Here is a 7,899-nt window from a genome sequence, read left to right as displayed (position 1 = left end):
GAGGAGGAAGATGAAATCTTCTTCATCTCGAGCATAGCTGAAGGCCCAGGCAGGAGACGACAACCCAAGTGCACAGTTAACATTGGGGAAACACCCACACCGGTCTTGATAGACACTGGGGCGTCCGTCTGTGTGCTGGCAACGGAAAACTACAACGCACTCCCTGGTCCACCAGGCCTAGCAGAGTCCACAGCACGGATATACGCTTTCGGAGGACACGCACCGCTACCCATCCAAGGAGTATTCGTGGCCCCAGTCATTCACGGACAAAATAGAATAAGGGCAAGATTCTTTGTCACAGATGTGAGCCCACATTCCCTTCTGAGTTGTGCTGCGGCTGAGGCATTGGACATTGTACACTTCTCATTTGCGGTCTATCACACTGACTTGGAAAATCTGTTTAGTCGTTTTGAAACAATATTCCGAGGGATAGGGAAACTAAAGACTGACCTAATACGCCTCCACATCGATGGGTCTGTGAGACCAACGGCTCTCAAACACCGCTGCGTCCCTTTCCATCTGAGGACACAGGTGGAACGCGAGCTGCAATCCCTGATAGACAAGGACATCATTGAGAAGGTAGAGGGCACCACCCCATGGGTCTCCCCGATCGTGGTAGCCCCAAAGCCCAAAGAACCGGGTGCGGTACGCATCTGTGTGGACATGAGGCTTCCCAACCTAGCGATCAAAAGAGAGTGCCACATAACACCCGCCCTGGACGACATCATTGGGGAGCTTCAAGGGGCGAAAGTGTTCTCAAAACTGGATTTGAGGTCCGGGTACCATCAGTTAGAGCTCCACCCCGAGTCAAGATACATCACGACATTTACGACTCACGAGGGGTTATACCAATATAAAAGACTCAGTTTTGGAATCTCTTCCGCGGCAGAGGTCTTCCAGAATACCATCAGGGGAGCCCTGTCCCGACTCAAGGGAGTGATAAACATGTCGGATGACATTCTGGCCTTTGCCCGTTCCGAGGCTGAACACCTAAAGCGCCTGGAAAACACACTGGCGAGGCTGCGCGACCTAGGGTTGACACTGCACAAAGAGAAGTGTGAGTTCCTGAGAGACAGGCTGGAATTTTTCGGGTTCGTCTTCCACGCGGGGGGCATATCACCTGATCCTGAAAAAGTGAAGGATATCCAGGAAGCTACCCCGCCAACCTCACCATCTGAAATCAGAAGCTTCCTGGGTATGGTGACATATTGTGGTGGTTTCATCCGCGATCTAGCCTCCCTGTCGGAACCCCTGAGAGCGTAACCAGAAATGACATTGCCTGGAACTGGGGGGAGAAAGAACAGAGGGCTTTCGATAACATCAACAATGCCCTAGTGAAACAAGAAATGATGGCATACTTCAATCCGGATCGGGAGTCCGAAATTGTAGTTGATGCCAGCCCCGTAGGACTGGGTGCTGTCCTCATGCAGGCCGACAATCAAGGAACCATGAGGCCCATCGCATATGCCAGCAAAGCGCTAACAGAGACAGAGAGACGGTACTCTCAGATCGAGCGGGAAGCTCTGGCCATCCTATGGGGTGCAAGCACTTCCGGATATATATTTTGGGAAAACCGGTTGTGGTGGTAACCGACCAAAAGCCTCTCATCCCGATCTTGTCCGGAACATCATCCAAACCACTGCCTAGAATAGAGAGATGGATGCTGTCGTTCATGGAGTACGGGGTCAAACTGCTGTATCGACCAGGCCCTGACAACCCGGCAGACTACCTGTCCCGCCATCCAGGTGCAGGGAGGCCAAAAGACACAGTGGAAGTGGCAGAGGGTGTTGAAGCGATACATCTCGCGGTCGAATCGGCGCTGCCCGTTGCCCTATCCCGCCAGGAGATCGCCGAAGACTCCAACATGGACGAGACATTCACAAGGATCAAGCTTGCTATGGCAAATGGAGAATGGTGAGAGGTCCTCCAGGACAACTCCGAAGGAACGCAGGGGCTCAGAAAGACCTGCAGGCCCTCTGGAAAGCGCGCCATGAGCTCTCGGTAGCCGAGGATGGCCTCCTGCTAAGGGGTCACCAGATTGTCATCCCGAGAACACTGGTTGACAAGGTTCTGCAGCTCGCACACAATGGGCACCAAGGGATGGCCAAGATGAAAGCAAGACTGAGACTCAAGGTCTGGTTCCCCGACCTGGAAAGTAGAGTGGAAGATTTTGTGAGAAGGTGCATCCCCTGCCAAGCAGCCCACCCGGTGGAGAGGGCCCCGCCGATCCAAACCATGGAGAGAATTGACCAGCCATGGGGGACAGTCCATGCCGACTTCGGATCCACCGGCCGAGGGCTCTACTTTCTAGTGGCGACAGACCAATGGTCCCGCTATCCGGAGGTTGAACTGGTGGAGTCGACGGCGAATGACCACACCATCATGGCGCTGGAGAAAATGTTCGCCACGCATGGATTTCCGGTGGAGATATGCTCAGACAATGGGGCACCCTTTCGGGGGCAACGTTTTGCTCAGTACTGTGAGGAGAGGGGAATACGCCATAGGAAAATTCACACCGCTCTGGAAGAAAGTGTTCCGCATATCAGCAGATGGAGGCGCAGACCTCCGACGCAACTTAGTGGACTTCCTTTGAGAGTATTGCTTGACCCCCCATCAGTCAACGGGGTCGCCCCTGCCGAAGCACTCTTTAAGCGTGTACCAAGAGGGCTCCTGCCCGAAATGGAAGGCCGCCAGCCGGGGGAGATTGAAAAGGATCACGTGCGAACGGAGAGGGCGGTGCGGAATGAAAAGGAGATGATCAGGAGGAAGCTCTCGGAGAGGCCGATTGCGGTGGGGGATACCGTATTGGTGCGAAACAGTAGAGCAGAAGGAAAGTTATTGTTAACCTATGAAACCCAGCCCCTGGGGGTGACGTATGTAAAGGGCTCGATGATCACAGCGGCCAACGCACGTGGAACTGTCACCAGGAATGTCTTGTTTTTCAAGCGCGTGGGATCTGCCGAAACGGATGAAGTTGACCCTGCGGCACCTGAGCCAAGCGATGAACCGCCACCGAGACCCGATGGACTGGCCGAGACTCAAGGGACACAAGAGGTGCCTCAGGCCGAGGCACGCAGGTACCCGAGCCGGGCGGGGCGTAAGCCGCCGCAGAGGTTCCAAGACTTTATTATGGACCCTGCCTAGGCATCTAGGTCGTGTTGGAACATTTATGTTTGAAGAATATGTTGTTAAGTTATACTGTTGATCAATGTTCATTGTTTGGGGAAAAAGGAGGGATGTTGCATAGTAATACGCGGTTCTGCGCATGCACGGCCCATAACGAGGCTCGCGCATGCGCGCATTAAGTTTGCGCCAGAGACCAGGGCAGCAACACGTCTCCGGTGTGTCTCTTGGTGCGAGTGTTGTGTGCGTGTGTGCCTGCAGGTGGGGCCTGCCATCGCCCCACACCATCACAATAGGCAAAACCAGATAACGCCCACTTGCCAGGGATATTAAAACTTAGTCTGCGTTGCCTTCACTTTCCAGTGGCCACCCTGAGTGCCCGGCGGTCCTAATACATGGCGCAATGCCCTAGTGATTACCGCCTGACCTCCTTACCGCCAGGGCGGCAGAGTGGCGCCCATCACACAGGGGTGACATCTTGCCCAGTGCTTCAATCCCATTGAAACAAGGTCAGGCCTGTACTTACCAGTGGCTGTGATGTGATGTGAAGTGTGTGTTATCTGAATACAACACACGCCGAGGTAATGATGGTGGGGTGGTTTAAGTCGCCAGTTATTTGCAGAGTTGAGTTCATGTGGGAACCGATGTGCCCTGCTGTGCAGTATGTGCCACAGGGCGCTATTGCCTAATGTTATCAGGGCCCCGATTAGCAGCCAGCAGAGGAGTCATCTCAGCGCAGTGGTATTTTACCACCGGTGGTAATTTAGTTGTCACGATGCCACCTCTGTGTGGCGCCCAGTTTACAGGCAAGGGTCGGTCCCCCGAACCTTTAGATCATGTCCTGCCTGAGAGTAAGGAAGGAAGTATTTTATCGTAAAATAAAGAAAGGGGAAAACGACACAAAGTGTAACTATTATTTCAAGCTAGTTTTGGTGGCAATAAGACGACTAGACGTGTTACACAGACCCCAGAGTAGGGTTTTAATCACCACAATGCGGATTACAAGTGCAACATTAAACTTCTGCACTCAATTACAAGGCCACTTAACTTGACGATTAAAGCAAAACACAACACAATTATATGAAGAGTGAACGCAACGATTCCACCAGCAGAGCCATCATTGCCTGTAGATTTATTATCCAGACAATTCGGCGTGGCTTGCACAAGAATACACCATGTCCCCTACTTTGAAATCAAAAATCAACTCTTTTTAAATTGAGAGTTACATTAAATAGAATAAGAGACCCGCATATAAATGCTTTTTTTTAATGTTATACAATATTCCCTGGCCTCTGAATGCGGCATCCTTGAAAACGCACAAATGCCATTTCAAAGGCTAATCTCCAGTTTAAAAGCATTATTTGAAAATGCATTTGCCGGAGGCAGAGCGAGACCTCCCTCCTTCCCCTGGACATGTCATCCACTCTTGAAGTGCTTAAAATAAAGTGCCCAGATGCAAGCGAAGTTGGAACAGCAAACAGGCAATAGAAATGCGCGTCGCTCTAAGCGCAGAGGCCCGGCTGCGCGCAGAGGCCCGGCCGCCTTTCTGCACGAGGCTCGGCTCTGCGCGGCCCGCCTAATGCAGGTAATGGAAGCCATTGCCCGCTTTGATCCTGAGCGACGGCTCCAGCGCCTCCCAGCCTGGATGCAAACCCAGCAGAAGGGGCAGCGGCAGCTGTTTGTTTATGCCGCATAACTGCGCCAGTGTCAAACGGAACCAATGTCTATGCGTGTCTGGGATGCTGGGCGCTCAGCTCAACACGACCCAGCCAACGCATCAAATCGAGAAACCTGCTGCTCTGCACGTGCACATGTGCCTTTGTTCACGCCGCTCGCATTTGCATGTGCAACGCCTTTTTATTTTCTTTGTCCAGCATAACAGTTGCAATCTGTGCTCATTTTGCGTTCGGCCGACAACAGGGCGGGCATGTTGTGCCTTTGATGCCCGCTTCAGGCCGCTTCCGCTTGGCACATCTTATGCCTCACGACCCTTAATAATGACAAGTGCAATGTGCCATCCAGTCCAAAGACTCTGCCACCTGTGACTGGAATACAATACCCAGGATCCTCCGCCATTCACAATACTGGCTGAGGCTAATGGGACTTGTAGTTGCAAACATCTGATGAGCCAAAGGTTGCCGACCACTAGCTAAAGTAGGCCAGCTGTGACTTACGTCGACCACTCAGGACTTTCAGCCACACATGGGATATGCACACACATCAGGAGCACTGTCTCATCCTTAGAAATACTTCACCACATTGGAAGGAGGATTTGGAGAAAGTGCCAGGCCATTTATGGACCAGCAATCCTCATGACGTGGGTCTCTTATAGAGTGTTGGAACGGTGAGGATAACATTGAAACCTGATGCAATATTGCCACGGGTTAGGCAGGACCCCATGTCTAGAGAGGCGGATGAAGGGATTTATGAGACCATTATGGTGTTGTTAAAGCAACACATAATACAACCTTCTGTGCCTCCATGCAATACGGCTATCTATCCTGTGAAGATGGGTTCCAGTTGAAGGATGATCCAAGATTTGCACCCTCTCAATAATATTATTGAAGAGTAATTCCTGGTTGTACTTTCTCCTGCTACCATTCTCTGTAATATCCCTACTGGGTCGACCCACTTCACAGTGATTGATTTGAACAATGCATTTTTCTCTGTCCTCTTTCACCCTGATTCTCAGTACCTTGGAGGGTTTACGTATCGTGGTCAGAAGTTCGAAGACACATGAGGTTGCCCTAGGGGTACTGTAAATCTCTGAGTGTGTTTAACAGGGTGGTACAAATGGATCTGGAGAGTTTGCATGTGCGCAGTACAGTAATCCAGTACGTGGATGATTTACTAGTCTGTAGCACTTACGAAGCACAGTCTCAGGGAGATTCAATAACACTCCTAACTCTGCTTGTGGAGAAGGGGTACACAGTGGACAAAGAAACATTGCAGTACTGCCAAATAGAGGTAGTATGTTTGGGAGAAGTTATATCAACCGCAGGAATGAAGGTAAGGCCAGAGAGAGCAACCACAGTTCAGAATGCACTTCAACCAGTCACAGTGAAACAGATGCAGCAGTTTTTGGGATACCCTTACTATTGTGGGTCATGGATTTTTGACTACTCTTATTATACAAGGCTCTTACTGCAGGGGCTTAAGGGAGTGCAAAAGGCAAAAGGTCTGATAGAATGTCAGAGGAGATGATGACATGCTTTCGGGAACTCAAGACTGCGATCAGCAATGGTCCAGTCTTGGTGACCCCGAATTACAAAAAAGAATTTGATCGGTTTTCTCACTCAAACAGGCAACTAATGACAGCAATCCTGGCCCAGCAAACATTGTTAGGCCATAAACCTGTAGTATACTATAGTGGCCTGCTAGACCCAGTGATGCAAGGATAGTTCCCTTGTGAACAAGCTTTAGCGGCAGCGGCTTTTCGAATTCAAAAGTCTACAACCATTACTATGGGTTGCCCGGTAACATTGTACGTAGAGCATGTGGTCTTTGCAATCTTGGAAAAATCCAACTTGACTTTGACGAACCAAACAGTCTTGGAGTATGAGGTTATACTATCACATGCATCTATGCATTCCGTACGGTGTCACCTAGTCAATCCTGCGACATTTGTAGCCGAGCCGGTATGAGTGAGAAGAGTGTTATGGAGGATGCCTTGCATGGAGGTGAGGTAGTTTTTGTTGAGGGGTCCTCAATAATCAATCAGGGCACTGGTGAGAGGCATACGTGTGCAGCCATTGTGGGCCTTGTGAATGGGGAATACAAGGCCAGTGTGAGGGGTCAGGAATGTGAGACAAACACACAGTTGTCGTTTTTTCAATGTTTGCCATTTATTAAAAATAGAGAGGGGTGAGAAAAATTACTATCTTTCCCTATCCTAATGGGAATGTTCCTGCCTAGCGAACTAAAACTAAAGAAAGATGACCTAGTGTACAAAGGTATCTGACCCTTACACTAATATATATACCCAACGTGTACAAGGTAAATGTATCTGTCTTAAATTTAACAAAACAGTCCAAAAGTTCAAATGCATAGTTCTTACAAAGTACTCCTTGTGACCAGGTTTTGTCTCCCTTCCCCTGGATCAATTCAGGAAAATCAGTGAAAAAGTTCTGATTCAACAAAGTTCTGTTCAGATCAACACAAAATGTCTTTTCCCTGCAATGCGTCCTTCCACTTGGTAAAGTAAATGTCTCGTACACAAAACACTTGTTCAAAAATCAAAGCAATTGTTTTCCTCCACACAGTATTCTTCCTGGTAAAATAAATATCTCTTTCACAAAACATTAGTTCAAAAACGGAAGCAATTGTTTCCTCTACACAGTATCCTTCTCAAGTTGTGAAGCAGATATTAGAATAGAACAAATATTCTCCCAATAGAATGCTTTTGTCAGGATAGCACAGAAACCAGGCCTCATTACGAGTGTGGCATTCCGGAAACAAGGGTGCCGGTAAGCTTACTGGCACCCTTTTTTCCAGGCTGCCACACTACAGGTCTGACCCTGCTGGGTGCAAAAGCCCATGCAGGCTGACTTGTCACAGTGTTTCGGGGTCAGCCACCGGCTGGTTACCGCCAACCTCGTAATGAGGCCCACTGTATTTTGTGAAACAAGTTTGTCAGGATGATAAAGTTAACAGTTTCTTTCCATAACACTTTTTTACCACAACCACATTTCTTCAAAGCAATTGTTTCTTTCCTTGTATACTCGCCTGCCAGGACTAACTACAACTGGTCACTTTCCCGGTTTACTTGCACACCAG

Source organism: Ambystoma mexicanum, chromosome 9, assembly GCF_040938575.1.
Source record: "Ambystoma mexicanum isolate Mex_15411 chromosome 9, UKY_AmexF1_1, whole genome shotgun sequence".
NCBI classification, from domain to species: domain Eukaryota; kingdom Metazoa; phylum Chordata; class Amphibia; order Caudata; family Ambystomatidae; genus Ambystoma; species Ambystoma mexicanum.
The sequence above is the reverse complement of the archived record's forward strand: the minus strand, read 5'-3'. Positions refer to the sequence as shown.